Source organism: Protopterus annectens, chromosome 2.part0, assembly GCF_019279795.1.
Source record: "Protopterus annectens isolate FY-2018-M chromosome 2.part0, PAN1.0, whole genome shotgun sequence".
Classification (NCBI taxonomy): Eukaryota; Metazoa; Chordata; order Ceratodontiformes; family Protopteridae; genus Protopterus; species Protopterus annectens.
In genome coordinates, this window is record NC_056728.1 from 628,463,833 (window position 1) to 628,485,359 (window position 21,527).

Genomic DNA, 21,527 nt, shown 5'->3' on the forward strand with positions numbered 1-21,527 from the left:
ACCTTCCAACATTATACAAGCAATGTTTAAAATGTGTCCCTGGTTTTTAGGCTTTTGTCTCCCCCAATAAATTTTGGCTTTTTCCAGATTTCTTGCGCTGCAAAGTTCAGTGATACAGATGAGAGTTGAGTAGTTTTTACAAGGAGCTGAGAGCTGCAGGGGAGTAAAAGTTTAGTGCTGCTTATGCTGAGTCTGCTTGGATTGTTAATAGTGTAACAGGTAGTGTACTTGCTTTTGATGTAGAAGGCTGTGGGTACTACTCCCACAGTAGGTAGATGCATTGCTAATACTGTACTGTGTTGCAAAGGAGGTAGATGCTGCAGTCCTTTTTGGCAAAAATACCTAGTAACTATGAACCTGTTATCAGTTTGCCATCCATTCCCTATTGCAGTATTACTAGCTTATCATTTTTTAGTGTAACATAGGCAATTTATTCCTCAAGGGTAACATGTACGTTATTTGTAGATGAAACAATGCAATATAAAATTGTTTGCTAGCCACAACCTCTTCATTAGTTACAGATCTCTTTAATGTGGAATTACTTAGATGACTTTTACTTCTTCAGAGATTGTGCTTATTTACTGATACTGGTGGACTGTAGAAGTTTGAGTAGACTTTTATGATGGAAATGTTGTGAATTGGACAGTTTTGTCATTATTGGTGCATGCATTTTGTTTCATTGTTTACTGGAAAATGTTCAAAACAATAAATTTAAAATGCCCTATAAAACTGTACTGTATTGTACAAGGAATATAATTTAATATAATCAGGAAGGCGTATCAAAGAGCATGTGTATGTTTCACGTGTAAGGGGCCTGTGATTTGAAAACAGGCCAAAGTTAATCTTTATCTGCTACTGGCAAAATGTATTTTCTTTGAATGTGGGTTTCAATGCTGTTTCAATGAATGTGAGTTTCAAGGGCAGAGAAGTTTTAATGCTAAGTCTGTTTTCATTGTGAGACTGCATTGCTTTGTTTAGCAGATATCTATTAGTGTTTGTGCTGTAAAATGCAAAATAAAACTTTCAAATGAAGAACAAATCATCGCAGAAGTAAAGCAGTATGCACATTAGTGTTTATGGTAAATGGGGAGAAATAACCAAGTAATGGTTCATTTGAACGGCTGCACGGGGGAGGCTCCATTCAACCATAATTTTGTGAGGGGCACACTTTGTTTTGTGATTTTGTGAGGAAGGGTGGCACACTCAAAGACATCCCCGGCTGAACTATACCTATCAACTGTCCAGATTTTTGCAGAATTAATAGATTTTTCTTCTTCTTTTTGTTCCTCATAAAATGTGTGGTTTTCTGGCAAATCATTTAGGAATTAAGTCACTAAATAATGACAGACACTGAGTTTCAGACTTCATAACCTTCAGAAAAATGCATGCTAAAGCAAGACCTGTTATTCTATCAACTATCTCAGTTTATACAAGAGCATTTTTAGTACTGTTTATATGTTTCCCCCAATATATTTGGCCTTGTCCAGATTTCCTGCATTAACAGGTTGAGAGGTACGTGCAAATAAATTGCTTTATACAATTAGGCATATCCAAACCTTTCAACTGTCCCCAATTTTGGCTCAAAATGTTGCTCTTCCCCTAATAATCCCTCCACAAAATGGCAATTTTGGAAGAAAACGTGGAAGGTTTACAATTAATAAATAACTGTAATAATCAGAGTTATAGATTACTTTTATTTCAGAAATGCATGTAGATTCTTTTATTTTGTCAGCTGCTCAAGTTAGCGGTACTAATATTAAAAAAGTGACCCTTCTTTGATAGGTTCCCAGCTGTATTGTGTGGCTATTTTATATTTTTGCATCACATTTTTGGTCTGTTTTTCATAAAATTGTGTTTTTTTGGCAAATTAGTGGCAAATCATTAAAGACTGAAGTTAGAAAATAATGGCAGACATTTGAGTGTCAGATTTCATACCCTTCAGAAAATGCATACTAATGCAAGACCTACTATTCTATTATCTTTCTAAGTTTATAAGAGCAATATTTAAAAATCGTCCTTATTTTTGGGCCTTTGTCCCACTTCTATCTATGACTTTGTCCAGATTTCTTGCTCTGAGATTGAGAGGTATGACAAATGTGTCAGGGCCATCACAGTCAGCCAGAGACATTTCAAATTGTGACATACTTGTTGCACCCCACTCCCCCCATGTAGTGATTCTGGATATGTCCAAGCAAGGCAAGGAGCAGTTATGCAGTGTAAATGTGCAGAGCATCCCCCCATTCAATTTAGACACAAGTACTACAGTGGCTTTTCATCTGTCCTTGATTTTGCAGAATGTTCTGGTTTCTGTCATATTTTTATACTGTTGATTTATGCTTATTATTATTCAGAAAGTGCCTGTTGCTCTGTGTTTAAGTAGCAATGCTTTAATAACCATCAGGTAAGCTTGTCTGAGATTGTAAGATGCAAGTAAGCTTTAATAAGCATACTGTTAAAGAACTGCCAACATTGAAAGCCTTTCTGTTGTTGCCATGCAGAGAATACTTACATAACTAGATAACGTATAAGCCTTGGGTATTGAAATGCATATGACAGTATTTGTAATAAAGGACATGATTGCATTATTTTAAGAAGCTCATTACATTTGTTGGAGACTTTCAGTCATCTTTGCAGACTTTACCTGTAAACTAAACAGAATGCTAATATAGTGTGTGTGGTCTATAACCTGTGCAGTAATCCTTTAAGCAATGTAGCTTGAGCTTGTTTCTTGTTTACATTTCATTTTTTACTTTGATCATGTTTTTCCCATGAAACAAGTAGATAGTTGTCAGGCAGCAGGTCTTTTTTGGATAAGAAACATTCTTACAAGTGGGGGTATCACAGAGATTGCTACTTTCAGCATGTTACTTTGTATTTTAATAAAGCTGAATATAAATTATAATTAGAACTGCAGTGCAAGGAGAAGTGGTTTGAATGAGTGCTGCTTGTTTTTCTTATACTTGATTTTGATTGGCTTTCCAGTAATGTATTTAAAAAGTAATTTATTTTTTCATGCCTTACAATCTTTTTGTTTCCATCTAGATATTAATTAAGCTGTCATGCAGCCAATGCATTGAAATATTTTTTTCTTCTACACTTCATTTTGTCTTGATTGGACTCCTCATAATGATGGTTTGGCACCCAGGGCAGCGTATTTAATTAGTTACAGTTTTTGTGGTTTTAAGCATATCTGCTCCCCTTTCTAGTTGGTCACACCCCTTCTCATCGACCCCACCCATTCAGCTGTCTCCTGCAGCCCCCCTTTGATTTGAAGTCAGCAGCCGCCACTGCCTTCAACATCATGTCAGCGAATAATACCTCAATTGAAACAGTGTCCAACACAAAGCTTCTTGGTGCCTTAATTGATAATAACTTAAAATATGATCAACACATTACTCAAGCCATCAAGAAAACTCACCAAAAATTGGACTTCCTCTACAGAAATAAATCCTTTCTGACTGACTACTCTAGAAATTCTTTAGAAACATCTTTTCTCCCTTCACTTCTCTCTGCAGAGCCAATCCTGACTAAGCTTCACTCCACCTTAAAAAATAAACTAAAGGTGTGCTACAGTAAAATATGCAAGTTTGTATCCCATTTACCGAGCTGTTCACACCACTGCCTGGTGCTAAAGTACATACACTGGTTTACACTACCTAATTCTGTTACCTACTCCCAGCTGCTTAGTGCCTACAAAATAATACACAAACCCGACATCTGCCCATCACTACAAAACATCCTCAAACACAACTTCCTTCCTAGGAATCTCTACTCACAGAACAAATATCTCCTGACCAGGACCAAGTCCCATAACAGTGTAGGCGTCTCACTTTACTCAGTTTATGTTGTTAAGCATTGAAATTCCATCCTACCCACCTTAAAACAAGACAACATTACCACAAGTTTCAAGTACAACCTAAAACAACACTTAACTTCCTCATGGCTATACCCATGCTCCCATCCTGACTAAAACCCACCTTTCTTTCTGTTTCTCTTCCACAACCAGTCTCTCTATCAATTTCCCTCTCATTTACTTTGCTTATCCCTGTCTCTTTCTCTTTCTGTTTCATTCCCAATACTGTTCCTCCAACTGACCCTTATCCTCAGTCCTCTCCTACTAATATCCCCTCCTTACCCACCTCTGTGTGTTATCTTGCTCTTGTATCTACAGCTGTTACATGCTAAGATGTCTTTGACTTATGTAAAATAATATAACTTATAAAGTATATAACTGTCTTTATTATTTGTCTAAATACTACCTGCAAAGTAATGCTTAAAATGTTTAATTTGTATTGCTGTTCATAGTAAATATGTATGTTATGTGGAGTTTTTCCTCTCCAGGTCTCTGCTGAAAAATGGGACTTGTGCTCACTCGGACATTCCTGGTAAACAAAAGACAATAAATAAATATTAAACACATTTATGACGTTAGAATCTTTATTTGATCTTTGGTATGTTAAGTATCCAGTTCAAAAATGCTTTTGTTGCCTTATAATTGACACCAATTATTTCCAAAAATTGATATTGTCTTGTTTACACTAAGTTTTTTTACAACATAGTGCAGATATTCACTAATTTAGTATGCCTGTATTCTGTTTATTACTTTGTATCTTTTGCTGTATTTGAAAGTATGCTTACAAAAATGTTACTGTTAATCACAATTCTAGTTGTTTTATTTTGTTATCAGCAATTTATCGCCCCTATGAAATAAGTGATTCAAACTTTTTGTACATCTAATATTGACTCTTTAGTTTCTTATATGAACATGTGAAAGGCATTTAAGCTCAGTATGTATTCTGATATACAGGCATTTTGCACACACACACACACACACACACACACACACACACACACACACACACACACACACACACACACACACACACACACACACACACACCTCCATCCATATCATTTATATGCTGACAAATTGAGAAATCTCCTAGCAGCTTAGTGTAAACAAACTCAGTAGCATGTCATTTCATCTATACAAGATTGCACTGGCAACATCATATCAAACAAAGAAATTATGACTTGTTAAATTATTTTAATAACTTATGCAACTTTCAGTGGAAAACTTATATTACAGTAAAAGATAAATGGATGAAGTTAACACCTCTCAAAAGAGGCTTTGCTATGTTTCCCACTTTTCTTTTGACAATGAAGTACTAATGACTATGAGAGAAGGGACAAGAGTAAAGGGAAACAGTGAAAGCAGGGTCAGAGCTAAATACATTTGGGGCTGAATACTGAACATTAATTAAACCTACCTTTGAACAATGTGATGCATTTAGATACATTTTAGTACAGGTTCTATCTTACTTTGCAACTTAATAATTAAATTACTGAGGAAGTTTGAAATCCCTATGTGGAACAATGAGTATATGAAATACCTAAATAAATATTATGTTTGGATACAATATAGCTTTTTTCCACAACAAATTGTCTTTACCCCACTAACCGCCACCAATGTAAGCCATTCAGTGATATTTTGGAGATGTTGACAACTGAAAAAGAAAATTCAGTCCGGGTGCACCATAAAGCAAATTTTCTTATAGGAAAGAATTAGACAATACAGTGCTCCAAAGTATTCATCTTGTCCTTTTGGTAGCTTTAAGTCAGTGGCTCTTTTTCATGTACATGTACATTATTGGCACACTGAACTCTTACATAATGTGTAAATTCTTCGGTGCTCATGAACAAACACAGCATCACAAACTCTGCAGAGAAATGTTACAGCTGGTTGGTGTAAGGTAGCTGAATCTACCTGCAGACATATGTACGTTGTATAGTTGTCTCCATGTATTGATACAACATTGGGGAAGTTTTCAATCACAGAAACCCTCATTCATAGCTAACCCTGTCATCTGTTACTGAAACATGACTCCTTTATTAAGGTAATTATGCCATGGTCACCAGATTAATTTCTGCTTCTACTTCTACAGCTTTCTTTACAACTGCTATTATATAAATATCTTCTAATTTCATCGTTACCATATTGTTTGGTTTCATATTAGTACCCAGAGGAGTTGAGTCATTCCGTTTATTTGCTTATTTATTAACTGAGTATGTGAACTGGTCTTTCTTGGACTCATTTCATCAGAACAATAAGGACAGAGGTAACTTCAGTGCATGCAATCAACCTGCATGTTTTAGGGAGGTGAAAAGAAACTGAAGTACCAAGAGAAAATCCACACAGACACAAGAGAATATGTTAGTGCTGTACAGATGATAACCAGAGCTCAGTTATGAACACAGAACTTTGAAATTGTGAGGAAGCAATCTTAATCAGTGAGACAATCAGTTGCTTACAATGTATCATATTCCTGAGCCATAATGTATCATGTTCCTGACCCATAATTAATCATGTTCTTGAGCCATAATGTATCATATTCCTGAGGCATAACACATCATATTCCTGAGGCATAATGTATCATATTCCTGAGCCATAATGCATCATGTTCCTGAGCCATAATGTATCATATTCCTGAGGCATAACGTATCATGTTCCTGAGCCATAATGTATCATATTCCTGGGCCATAATGTATCATATTCCTGAGGCATAACACATCATATTCCTGAGCCATAATGTATCATATTTCTGAGCCATAATGTATCATGTTCCTGAGCCACAATATATGATATTCCTGAGGCATAACGTATCATGTTCCTGAGCCATAATGTATCATATTCCTGAGCCATAATGTATCATATTCCTGAGCCATAATGTTTCGTGTTCCTGGCCCATAATGTATCATGTTCCTTTATTAAGTATCACATGTGTTACTAGTGCTGATTTTGTCCCTGGTCCTGTAACCTTTCTGGTCCGCAACAATGTATCATATCTCTTTATTAGGTATCACATGTGTTATTAGTGCTGATTTAGTCCCTGGTCCTGTAACCTTTCTGGTCTGCAACAATGTATCATATCTCTTTATTAGGTATCACATGTGTTACTAGTGCTGATTTAATCCCTGGACCTCTAACATTGATGGTCTATTACAGTGTATTCTGATTCCTATCATACTGGCTTGTACACTTATTTTGGCTATAAGAATCTCTTACCTACCATGTAGGGCTTTGATAAAAGTAATAGCTACCCTCTGCTTCAACTTGACCCCAGTTTCTTTCTTACCATACACCGGTGCCCCTTGTCTTATCTTCTCTTATTGCTACTCTTTCTGAGTGTGCGTATGTTAGCTTTGTCATAATTGTAATCTTATTCAACACTAGCAGCCCTGATGGTATAGTCTTAGTCTAGCTCAAACCAGTTAAAACACCTGCAATATTTTTGTCTACATATGATATTCCTTTTGACTATTTCTGTGGATTCAGTGGCACTGTTCAGTGCCTACATGAGATATCCCTTTATTTGGATTCAGTTCAGTGGCACTGTTCAATTCCTACATATGATATCCCTTTATGTGGATTCAGTGGCACTGTTCAATTCCTGCATATGTTATCCCTTCATGTGGATTCAGCGGCACTGTTTAATTCCTGCATATGATATCTCTTTATGTGGATTCAGTGGCACTGTTCAGTTCCTACTTTTGAGAGCCCTTTATGTGGATTCAGTGGCACTGTTTGGTGTCTTTGGAACAAATGCAAATCCCCCAAAGATAACTTTAGACTGTATGGCAAGCTCACTTTCAAAAAGACTATTTTATAACAAGAGTCTAAATTACAATATGCCACTACTTTAGCCTTTGCTTCTCCTTTGTGGCAAGATCTGGACAAACCAGTTGGCTAATGCTACATGTTGCAGGTAACTCCAATTGATCCAATCATGTTAGTAAAAACTTTTGCACTAGAGTTGTATATATAGCAAAAAAGAATGGTTGCTTACGCTTTATTGACTTACATTTTCTGCATCTCTGAAACATGGTTGAAAAAAACCTTGGGAGAGAAATAATTTCAGGGTATCTGATTTAAGGTTTAATCTTGTTAACTAGGATTCAGGGAGTTGCTGTTTTCATCAAGGATACCATTCACTGGGAACTTGATCCCATCCAGCTTCCAGCAGTTACAGAAAGAGATGAAATAATAACTAAGAGTAATCTTAGTGCTAAATTATTACATCTTACCCATGTCTGCCAACATACTGGCTGACAATACATTAAACTGGTTATCATTGTGTACTGAGACAAGGTAAATCAAAATGGAAGATCTGAATGTTGACTTTGGTAACAATAAACACATACATGCGTTAGCATATTAGCCTTCATAGCTTTGTCCAGCTCATTACTCATCCTATCAGAGGTGACTCAGTTTCTGGCTGAATAATACCTTAGACTGAGTTTTGTGTACTCCATTCCAAAAAAATAATGGGGTCTAGATTTCTGGCTGCGTCTCTATTTATTTATTTAATTTTTTATTGACATTAGATTTAGAAGCCCATTTTCAGCACAGGCTCGGGAAGAAAAGCTCCAAATTATTACAAAACATTTTAAGAACAACAATTATACAATCTTCAAAAATAAAACAAAACATATGCAGTTTAAATATAACAGTTTAGACATGATATAAAAACATTGGTTAAGAACCAATACAAGGTATATGGCCATCATTTAATATTTAGAGACATTTTAGACAGCTTGCAGAGAAAATAAAGGTAAGTTAGTCTAATACAAAGAGGAATTACAATATGAAGTGAGGGAAAAAAACAGGCTTATGGTATATTTAGAGAGAAAATCAGGGAAGAGAACTGGATAACAGTAAGGAAGTAAAAAAGAGAGAGTAAGGAGGTATAATGAATGAAAAGGCACTTGTTAACATTTAAAGATATAGGTTATCCTGGTTTTGAGCAAGAACAGAGACAGATTTTAGCTAGTAAGTCTTTCATAGTGGTTTTGAAAGATGGAGGGTAGGTATAGACTTGATGGATACAGATAAGGACTTCCAGTCCTTAGCAACCTTGTATGAGTGTAGACAGTGCCCAGCAGATTTGCTAGGTTTATAGACAGGTGTTTTGGTCACTGGATTGCAATAACCGAATGGGAACACGTTTGTGCAGAATGTTTTTTAATGCTGGACAGGTAGATGGATGTGGCTAATTTTATAAGTGGTAAGAAGCTGTGTATATGTTAGCTGATGTGACAGTTCTAACCACTTTAGGCTTTTCAGTGCTATACAGTTGTGGGGAAACGGCTATATGCTGCAAATTTAGTAACTCTGTTACAGCATTGTTTAAGTTTTATTTTTTGTGAAGCCTGAGGTTAGTAAGGATGGGAGCACCATAAAGCAAAGTAGGGAAGAGATAAGTAGTAACAAGTGCAGTTTTAGTTGTTTAAGTGAGAAAGTTTTTGACTCTGTAAAGCATCCCTAGTTTTTGATGAGTTTTTCTTATGCTATTTTGTGTATGCAGGTCAAATGAAAGATTATCACCCACTATCACACCCAACAGCTTGCTATGAAAACTGACTTCAATTATTGTGTTATCAGGACAAAGAGAACTTTAAATTTTATTTTTTTTTCTTTTTCATGAGAGAGGGATTTGGGGGGGGGGAGTAGTAGTTTGGTCTTTTTTGGGGTTGAGCATGAGTTGTGAGTTACAAAGCCATGTTTCAGTGGCTGTTAAAGCTTCCTGAGTAATTTTTTGGAGGTGTACCATGTTGTCAGATGTGCAAATGACAGTGGAATTATCTGTGTATTGTATTAGGGTGGCCTGTTGTGTGGATGTATAGAGGGTGTTGGTGAAAATGTTAAAGAGGAGGGGACCAAGGATAGAGCCTTGCAGTACACTGATGGTGACTGGGAGGTAAGGAGAGAGCATGGAGTGCCATTTTACTGACTGATACCTATTGGACAGGTATGGTTCTGGTGCTGATATTTGAAGTAAAAGTTTGCTGTGACAAACTGTGTTGAAGGCTTTAGACAAGTCTAGAAATAAGGAAGAGACTCTAAATTATCACTTGCCTACTTGTTTTTTTAAATGAAGTACTGCCTCAGTTTTACATAGCTACAAATGTGTCAAGAATCAGATCTAGCCAGTTCTTTAACCCTAATCTTTATACTTGACTACTGTATAATATGAACTGGCACAATACAAATCTTGCTCACAATGTCAGTTTGTTGTCCTTGACCATTTAACCCAAATTTACAAGGTATTCTATTCTCAGTGGGCTTGGCTAGAAGCTACAAAGTCAAACATTTGTCCCACCACATGAATCGCCACTAAGACTAATTCAACGAAGGTTAAGCATGATGCCGTATGAAAACTTTTTGCTATAAAGCTGGCTTGTTTCATCATTAAAAAGCTATAAGGAGCTTTGACATAGCAATAATGTGTTTACCATGTAGACAGGCATGGTCTAATACCTTCAATACAAAATGGATCTTTGTCTTTAAGGGACTAGTAGAAAGTGACATACAACTAGTTTAACTCTGGACAGAAAAATGATTCATCAACCATATCAACTATATGCAAAGAGGTCACTGTAAAGATTTTTAAATCTAATTGTACTTATGTAATCTGTTAGTTGCCCCCCCTGTAATTATTGCCAACTTAAGTCTATAGATAGTTAGTAGGCACAAAGTCAGGAAATCATTACTGAAATAAAAAGACTCTGTCAACTCATTCTAGGCAAGTTGTCCCCAAATTTCTTAGCTTTGCTCCTAGTATTTTTATGAGTTTTGCTGTTCAACAAAAGGTTTCTTGTTGAGTGTTATCTTCCTGATACATATTCCTTGAACTGACTATTCCCTGACTGTGTTTTGAACTGTTTTGCTGTACTCCATGCCTACATTATGGACAAATACTGTTTTCGAGGTTACTACATGTGCTTCAGACACATCTGCTTGAGACATATGCCCTCGCTGACACTTGTTCATTTCAGCAAGTGCTGTAACTCCCACTAACTCATGTCCCTTAACTAAACCTCTCTCCCAAGAGCCCAAGCTTTTCTAGCCCTATTAGAGCCCTGATCTTAACCCTAAAATCTCCAACCCTGTCTCTAAAAAACCTAAACTTACAATCACTTCCTAAACCTAAAATCCCCCTCCCCTCCATAAATGCAATGTTCCAATCACTCCCTAGACCTAAAAGCCTACTCCCCTCCATAAACCTAATATACTAGTCACTTCCTAACCTAAAATCCCCTCACCTTCCTAAACCTAATTACCAGTAAATAACCCCTTCTCTCCTGAAACGCAAACTCCAGTTAACTCCTTAAACCTAAAATTTTCCTCCCCTCCCACAATCTAAACTTCCAATAATTCCCTTAGCTTAAAGTCTCCCTCCCCATTTCCCTTCCTGACTTACCTTGCCCATGAGCACCTCCTGACTCCCTTCCCTAGCATGAGAACAACTGCATGGTGCAGTTGCTTGGCTGAACTCATGCTCGAGTTTGAACGTGAACAGCTGCTCACACAAACTAACAGCGGACTTCGAGCACCTAAGGCTCAAGTGTCTGACAAACACCCAGTGTTTTCACCCTTCATGGGTGTTTCTCTTTTCCCAACAGTTGTGCAGCCATGGAGTTAGTATATTGAAGTAAGAACATTGTACCAATGAAATCCTCACACTGGGGTGCAAAAAATGATGTTTTAGGAGTTTTACCTGCAGGTACTGTAGATTATTATTATTTTTTTTTTTTTTTTACAGTTTTGCATTGTAGAGACTGTGGTAAGTGAGCTGTGAGTTGACTTCTCATAGTGGCTTACAATGTTTTCATCTTTTCAGTTGCAGGCCCATAAACTGAATCATTCAAGAAGGCAGGAAGCTGTGGTATTACTCGTGCACAGAAATGGTTATACCAATTCAATAAATAATTACAGGTCCATCACTTTGTTTGCCCTATGGCAAAAATAAAAACAAACCTAGATGACAAAAACCTGCAGTCCTTCTATAACACCCATTATCTATTAATGAACTGCTGTATAAGGAAAGGACATGGAGTTGAAACCCTTTACTTTCTAACCCAGCTAACACACTTATAACTCAATAAGGCATGAGTGTCAGTTGCTGCCATATTATTAATGGCTTTTTACCAGTTAGCCACTTGCTTCTCTACAAAAACTGATCTGTCTTGGTGTTATGCCCTGTACTCTAACACTGTTATACAGTAACCTTGACTACAATAAACAGTATCAGTTGGAAAAGCAGTTTAGCTGAACTTTCTTCCTCTATAATGGTGTTTTATTCAGATTTTATTCCTAGGCTACCTGGTGTTCTTTCTTTATGTTCATAACAAATGGAGTCATTGCATGAAAGTGAAACTGTTATAGTATGTGAATGACTTCACATTTTTTGTAGTTCAAATGGCCTAGTGTCTGAAAAATTATTTACAACTTGTCTTTATCTCACAAAACGGTTATTAAGTCACAGTTAAAAAGCTACTAGGGCATAGCAGTAAAAAAAAGCCTAACTCAGTCCTAAAGTCAAATAATATCCCCCTTTCATGGTTAGAATCTCTATACAATGACTAAAGAATTTCATCTGTCATCGTCCATCTGTCTTATATTTCCCACTTCTTCCACCTCCAGCCACTACAGTTCTTTACCAAACATTGACTTCTTGTCAGTTTCTGGTCAGTTTTGCTTATACTGTTTCACAAATCCCTTTAAATGCTTACGTTCCATTTTCCTGTTTCCTCCTAATTTTTTAGAGCATCTCTACCCATGTTGCTTCCCATGTCACTCACTGACCATGTCAGCTGAGATCCCTCATAAAATCCTCCAAAGCTAGTTACGAAAATAAAATTGCCAAAGATTCCAAAGACAACCACAAGGCATTTTATAGTTATGTCAAGAATCTAAATGGCAATGCTCAGATATGCTCTGAGCTACAACAGAATGGCATTAAATATACTGATCCAAGGATATTACCAATATCCTGGCAGATCGATTTAGTGCCACCTTCAACCCTCTCTCACCCCCTAAAGGGCCCATCTCAATACTAAAAGATTGCCAAATTCCGCTAATCACGGCCACACAGATAGCTTAGAAAACTAAGAATATAGCATCCATGGGACCAGATGACATCCCGGGCTGTGTACTACATGAACTACAAAATGAAATGGCACCTCACCTAAGTGTCATGTTTAATCATAGCCTCACCTCAGGCTTCGTGCCCACTGAGTGGCACACAGCTACAGTTATCCCACTCCACGAGGGGGGATCCACCTTGGATCCCGGAAACTACCATCCCATCAGTCTGATGAGCCTGATCTGCAAGGGCATGGAACGCATTATTGTGGAACTTATAAACAAAGACATTGGCAACCTTCAAACATTGGACCCCACCCAGTTTGGGTTCATGAAGGGCCAATCTTGTCTCCTTAACCTGATTGACTTCTTTGAATCAGTCTCCAGAGCTGTGGACGAGGGTAAGGCAGTCCACACAGCCTATCTGGACCTCGCCAAGGCCTTTGACACCATCCCCCTCTCTGGAATCATAGATAAATTTACTGAGCTGGGCATAAATCCCTATGTCACTCGATGGGTTGCCAGCTGGCTTACTGACAGAACCCAGACTGTAAAAGTAGCCGACTCCAAATCCAGCTCCAGACAAGTGACAAGTGGAATACCTCAGGGTTCAGTCCTGGGACTGCTCTTGTTTGGCATCTACTTCTCTGAAGTACAGGCCAACACTAAGGGACTCTGGCTAACAAAGTTTGCAGATGACTGCAAACTGGGAGCCATTATTGAATCCCCAAATTATGTGGATATTCTACAAAAGGGCCTTACAGAAACAGATGCTTGGTGCCAGAGCTATGGGCTCAAGCTTAATGCCAAGAAATGTATAGTTATCCCCTTTGGGAAAAAACATGTACCCATGAATTACCACATAGGTGGCAGTACACTAAACACTGAAAGTGTGATGAGAGACTTAGGGACACAGGTGGACAGTGGTCTCACCTTCGATAACCACATTGCCACAACAGTCAGGAAATCCTTCTATGTGGCACACCTCATCACTAAGGGCTTTTCATCCAGAAAAATGAGGTCATTGTCCCACTGCACTCATCCCTCGTTAGACCCATTATAGAGTACAACGCCCCGTTTGGTATGTACCTCACAAGCCATCTGCAACAGCTGGAAAGGCTGCAGAAATACCTCACTAAAAGAATCACAGGCCTAAAGCAGATGCCCTATACTGACAGTCTAAAAAAATTCCAGCTATACTCTGTGGCATATCGTCTACTCAGAGGTGATCTCTGTTTAACATACAAGGCCATGTGAAACCCTGAGCTGCTGGACATGCTCCACTTAAAGAAATCCCAATCCCTCAGAAACACACGCTCCAGGGATCTAAACCTCATCATCACAATGAACAAAACATGCTTGGGTGATAGGTTCCTCACCCAGGGACTCCCCATACTCTGGAATAGACTGCCCATACATGTCAAGCAGAGTGCCTCCTTGGCCCTCTTCAAAAGGAACCTTGACGATTGGATGGGAGATAGGAAATTCACCCCGGGGATCATGTCAGTTGCCCTGCTAGACAGGGGTCCAGGGAAGTAAATATTGTGGGAAGAAATATCCAGGGAATTGTTATGGCTAGGCTTGTATAGGCCCTAGGGCCGATAGCCTAGTACCAACCTATGAACCTATGTATTCTATCCTTAAGTTGTGGATCCATTCTATTTGAATGGAAAATTATTATCATTGTTATCCTCCCTAAATATCAACTTCTTTAACCAGAACACTGCCAGGGTATTGCTAATCCCTCCCATTTAATAGACTCCTCTTATAAGCAGCTTGTATCTTTCATCAGAGAAAATAAGATTATTAGTCCTTATCAGGCTGGTGTCAGACTACGATTCAATACTCCAACCACACTCAGTCAACACATTGACCTCAATTTCACCAATATTTTTCAACCTGAAGAAGGATTTGACTTGGCTATTCACTCATTAGTTCTTTCCCAACTATCTATCACACAAACATTAGCTTGTCTTCTGAACCTCTTCTTTGGTTTACAGTTATCTGTCAAACCGTCCCTTTTAGGTATTGTATAACAATGCTGTTTCCACTACAACTAGTGTAAAAAACTGTATTTCTTACAGATCCATACTGGTCCCATTCTCTCCACGCTTTTTTCATAAACAGTCCCTGGGATGACTGCCTTCATTCAGAATTACTTTCTGTGTTGACAATCTCCTCATTATTACAGGATGTAGTAAAAATCATTACTTATAGGCACTTTTTTAAGACGACTCAGACAAAAATCTGTCATTGATTTACTAACCAAAAGCTCAGAGTCAACACCCCTAAAACAAAATCCCTGGTAACTGGCAAAGCCCAATTATTCTGATCCCTTATCTTCAAACTCTGTGACCCATAGAGTACATCATCTCAATAATAATAATAGTAATAATAATAATAATAGTTATTATTATTATTTTGAAATTCTTCTTGACCTTAATCTTTTCATTTCCATAATTGAAAAAACAGTCAGCTAGGTTTCTAAACAACTAAAACTTGCCTGTAAGCTAACTAATTTTCTAGCCCCAGAAACCTGCAAGTATACTATCAAAGCTAATTTTATCACATGACTAGAATATTATCTTCCTTTTTTGACATTAGGTAATTCCAACAAGACTGCCACCCTTCATAAGACAGCACATAATAGCTGTAAGTTCTCTAACCTAAAGTTCTTTGGCAGTTTAGTGCAGAAAACTGACTATGTGCTGCTAAGAAGCTTCATCATGTAGTTGTGGGTTTGGTTCCTTCAGTCTCCATTTGCCCTGAGTATGTCACCTCACCAGTCAATGCTCCTGGGTCACCCCTGAAGAGAGGCACTTCAGCCTTTTGGGCTTACCTCGTTAACAAATAAATAAAGTGAATAGTCTCGCTGATTAGTCATTCACTACGGTGGCCACGGTGGTGCAGTGGTTAGTATTGTCGCCTCACAGCAAGAGGTTCTCTGGTTCGATCCTTGGCTGGGGTGCCTTCTGTGCAGAGTCTGCATGTCCTCCCTGTGGTCACGTGGGTTTCCTCTGGGTGCTCCGGTTTCCTCCCACATCCCAAAGAAATGCAGTAGGTGGATTGGACACTCTAAATTGGCCCTAGGTGTGAGTGCGTGTGTGCCTTCTGTGGAAGGTTGGGCGCTGGGCTGGCAACTCAACACTGTAAAACTCCACTGCCAATCATGAGCGGACAGGTGATCCGCTGTGGTGACCCCTAACCAGGAAAAGCCAAAAGAAGAAGAAGAAGATTAGTCATTCACTTAAGGTTCCTCCTACCCACCACAAAATACAATCCTATTAATGAAAAGCTCTGCTTTATTTTTTCATTCTTATGTATAAAATTATTTTCCTAAACTCTGCTTAGATGCAAGCTTAAGCTGCTATCCCATCACTACCAGCTAATAGCCAGTCTGTTACTATCGCAAAAGAACATTCAACAAACTTTCTCCAGTTGTTTGGAGCTTCTTAACACCTGTTGCATGAAATATGCATAGTCTAATTTTCTTCAATAAGATATGCTGACTCATCTGCTCCACATAAATGTATTTATGTACTAATTTTGGCCCTAGGTGTGAGTGCGTGTGTGCCTTCTGTGGAAGGTTGGGCGCTGGGCTGGCAACTCAACACTGTAAAACTCCACTGCCAATCATGAGCGGACAGGTGATCCGCTGTGGTGACCCCTAACCGGGAAAAGCCAAAAGAAGAAGAAGAAGATTAGTCATTCACTTAAGGTTCCTCCTACCCACCACAAAATACAATCCTATTAATGAAAAGCTCTGCTTTATTTTTTCATTCTTATGTATAAAATTATTTTCCTAAACTCTGCTTAGATGCAAGCTTAAGCTGCTATCCCATCACTACCAGCTAATAGCCAGTCTGTTACTATCGCAAAAGAACATTCAACAAACTTTCTCCAGTTGTTTGGAGCTTCTTAACACCTGTTGCATGAAATATGCATAGTCTAATTTTCTTCAATAAGATATGCTGACTCATCTGCTCCACATAAATGTATTTATGTACTAAACTTTTACTCATTAGACCATTTAACCTCTCTAATTGTACCGCTTTGCTTTCAGTGAGACCAAAACTGTCAGTTTTTTATATACAGTGGATATAAAAAGTGTACACACCCCTGTTAAAATGCCAGTTTTTTGTGATATAAAAAAATGACACCACAGTAAATCATTTCAAAACTTTTCCCACTTTTAGTATGACCTATATCCTGTACAATTCAATTGAAAAACAAATCTGTTAGGGGAAAAATATAAAAAATAAAAAACGTACAATAAGCTGGTTGCATAAGTGTGCACACCCTTAAACTAATACTTTGTTGAAGCACCTTTTGATTTAATTATAGCATTAAGTCTTCTTGGGTAGGAGTCTATCAGCATGGCACATCTTGACTTGGCAATATTTGCCCACTCTTCCTTGCAAAAGCACTCCAAATCTGTCAGATTGCGAGCGCATCTCTTGTGCACAGCCCTCTTCAGGTCACCCCAACAGATTTTCTTTTGGATTTAGGTCTGGGCTCTGGCTGGGCCAATCCAAATCTTTAATTTTCTTCTGGTGAAGCCATTCTTTTGTTGATTTGGATGTATGCTTGGGGTCATTGGTCCTGCTGAAAGGTGAAATTCCTCTTCATCTTAATCTTTCTAGCAGACGCCTGAAGGTTTTGGGCCATAAGTGACTGGTATTTGGAACTCTTCATAATTCCCTGCACCTTGACTAAAGCCCCAGTTCCAGCTGAAGAAAAGCAACCCCAAAGCATGATACTGCCACCACCATGCTTCACCATGGGGATGGTGTTCTTTTGATGATGTGAAGTGTTGTTTCTGCGCCAAACATACCTTTTAGAATTGTGGCCAAAACGTTCAACCTTGGTCTCATCAGACCGTAACACATTTTCCCACATGCTTTTGGAAGACTTGATGTATTGTTTTGCAAATTTTAGCCAGGCCTGGTTGTTTTTCTGTGTAAGAAAAGACTTCCATCTTGCAACCCTACCCCATAGGCCAGACATATGGAGAATATGGCAGATTTTTGTCACATGTAGTACACAACCAGTACTTGCCAGAAATTCCTGCAGCTCCTTCAGTGTTTCTGTAGGTCTCTTGGCAGCCTCCCTGACCAGTTTTCATCTTGTCTGTTCATCAGTTTTGGAGGGACGTCCAGTTCTTTGCAACATCACTGTTGTTCCATATTTTCTCTCCTTTTTGATGACTGTCTTCACTGTGTTCCATGGTATATCCAATGATGTCTGAATTTTTTTCTACCCTTCTCTTGACTGATATCTTTCAACAATGAGATCCCTTTGATGCTTTGTAAGCTCTCTATGAACCATGGCTTTTGCTGTAGCAGGCAACTGAGTAAATGTCAGGAAAATCCTAATAGGATAGCTGAACTTTATTTGGGGTTAATCAGAGTCTCTTTAACTGATGGCGGGTGTGTACCCAAGAAGACTGAATGTTGTAATTAATGCAAAAGGTGCTTCAACAAAGTATTAGTTTAAGGGTGTGCACTCTTATACAATCAGCTTATCGTACTTTTTTATTTTTTATGTTTTTCCCTTAACAGATTTGTTTGTTTTTCAATTGAATTGTACATGTTATAGGTCACATTAAAGGTGGGAAAGTTTTGAAATGATTTATTGTGGTCTCATTTTTTATATAAAAAAACCTGGCATTTTAACAGAGGTGTGTACACTTTTTATAACCACTGTACATGATTTTATAAATGTTTAGTAAACACTGCTTTATTTACTGTGCTTGATACTTCAAACACTTGTAAATGTTATTCATATATTCAGTTCTGTTAGGTTTTGACTTTTGCTTTTAATCTCTCTTTTTGTGAAGGTTATGGTTGAAAAAGACCCTCAGAGCAGCACACCTACCTAGCTAGCCAAATAGTAATAATAAAATAAATAAGCAACTAAGTATACAAATGTTCAAAATTACAAAAACACCAGCTGTCAATATATACATGTTGTTTAATTTTGAGTATCAATATAATTAAAACAAAGTAAATGTTATTTAATTATAAAACATGTAGAAGTGGGTCAGACATAAAGCTCTTTAGCAGGTCAAATAATGCCTCAAGAGGCTGGTATAGGTACAGCCAACAAATATTTGGAAATTGTATATGGCAGTGAGTTATGTTTTGAAAGAAAAGCATTCTGTCACTATAAAGAAGGGCAATAAACTACTAGCATATGTAGAACATGCCAAGAATTGTCTTATTTATGGTTTCAAAATCAGTTTGGTTAATTAATTGGTAATGCCCTAGCTTCAAGGGAGCCTGCAGGATTTTTTGCAGGGGGGGCAAACCCAGAGCCCCACCCACACAGCCCCACCCCTTCCGCCCACACAGCCCCACCCCCTCCACCCACACAGCCCCCCCCCCCCGCCCATGCAGCCATTCCAGTGTCCCATTACTTGGATATTTCTCCCCATTTGTCATAGACACTGTTCAAATCTCTCAGTGTACATACTGTTTTATGCTTTACGTCTACAATAATTAGAGATATTTCGATTTCATTTACAACTTTTATTTCAAATTTTATAGCACAAACACTGATAGACATTTACTAAACCTAAACAAAGCAATAGTCTTACAATGAAAACAGACTTAGCATTAAAACTTCTCTACCTTTGAAACTCACATTCATTGAAACAGCATTGAAACTCACATTCAAAGAAAATGCATCTGGCCCGTGGCAGGTTAAGTTTACCTTTGGGCTGTTCTCAAATCATAAGCCCTTGCACACATTTTTTAGGGCTATGCAAGCGTTCTTTGATTCACCTTACTGATTGTATTAATTATAATATATAAATTGAATTATATCCCTTGCATAACACAGCACCATTTGTTAGAGTGTGTTTTAAATTTATAGTTTTGAACATTTTTTCCACTAAGCAATGAAACAAAACATATAAACCAATAATGACAAACTGCCCAATTCAGAACATTTCAACCATAAAAGGCCACTCAAACGTCTGCCATTACAATCCACCAATATCAGTCAATATACACAATCTCTGCAGAAGTAAAAGTCATCTGAATAACTCCACATTAAAGAGATCTGAAACTAATGAAGAGGTTGTTTCTAGAAAACAACTTTATATTTCAGTGTTCCATCTACAAATTCAGTGCCTGCTGCCCTCAAAGAATAAATTGCCTCTGTTACATTAAAAAAATAGTAAGCTAGTATATTGCAATAGGAAAAGGGCTGGACAGATTCATAGTTTCTAGGCATCTCATCCAGAGAACATCATACTCAGGACTGCAGCAACCCACTCCCTTAAAATACAAAATCAACTTGCTGTGGGACTACAACCTACCGTCCTCTACATCAAGATGCAAGGATGCTACCCATTGTTCTACTAACACCGCTTTAAAATTTTTTTACCACAATCATGATACCATTTGCTAAACAAAACAGTTGCACATTTTAAGCAGACATGGCATGAGTAGCAGTAAACTTCTCTTCCCTTGAAGCTCACAATTCCTTGAAAATAAATTCCATCTGCTAACTCTAACTAGGGCATTTTACACACACACACACACACACACACACACACACACACACACACACACACACACACACACACACACACACACACACCTCAACCTCTTAGTGCAAGAAATCTGGACAAAGCCTAAAATAAATAGGGACAGATAATAAATATTGCTCTCATGAACCTAGAAAATTGCTAGAACAGGATTTGTGTTAGTAAGCACTTTTCTAAAGGGTATGAAGTCTAAACTCAAATGCCTGTTATTATTTAGTAAATTCAATGCTTTTTAGGAGGAATATGGGGCAAAAATCTGGACATTCTGCAAAACCTGGACAACTGAGGGATATGCTACCTCCCTCTTATACATAAACACACACACACACACACACACACACACACACACACACACACACACACACACACACACACACACACACCTCAATCTCTTCGCACAAGAAATCTCGACAAAGCCTGTTATAATGTTGGGGACAAAGGCCTAAAACTAGGGACACATTTAGAATGTTACTAGAATAACAGGATTTGTGTTGAAATGCATTTTCTAAAGGACATGAAGTCCGAAACTCCAAATACATGTCATTTAGCAACTTTAATCCTTAGCTCATCCCACTGATTTGTCAAAAAAAAATAGAATTTTTATGAAGAACAGATCAAAAATATAAGGCAAAATTCTTGACATTCTGCGAAAATCTGTAGAGTTGAACGGTATAACACGCACATACATCCCCCTACCTCCTTAGAAAGTGGATAGGACAACAAGGTTTGCATTAGTATGCATTTTCTAAGGATATAAAATCTAAAACACAAATGTTTGCCATTATTTTCTGATTTCAATCCTGAATGATTTGCCAGAAAAAAACAAAAAAAGGGAGTACCATCACGAGAAATGCTGGTGAAGCATGTTGGAACAAGATGTACCAAACTTTGTGCTTTGCTACCAACTATGCAACTATTTGTTAGCTTCAGCATTACAGTTCCAACTGCTTAAGTCTCAATATGCAGCCTCTTTAATGATAACGAATTTCTTTTAAGAAACTACAGACTCGTGCTTCGATCATTAAAGTAACAGCGGTTGCATAATAC

At 37.9% G+C, this 21,527-nt stretch overlaps 1 protein-coding gene across 1 annotated transcript in view; it reads left to right on the top strand.

Annotated features, from left to right (window-relative positions):
- LOC122793174 (stimulated by retinoic acid gene 6 protein-like) overlaps positions 1–21,527 on the top strand; it is a 953,191-nt gene that overhangs the window by 253,493 nt on the left and 678,171 nt on the right. The window lies entirely within an intron of this gene.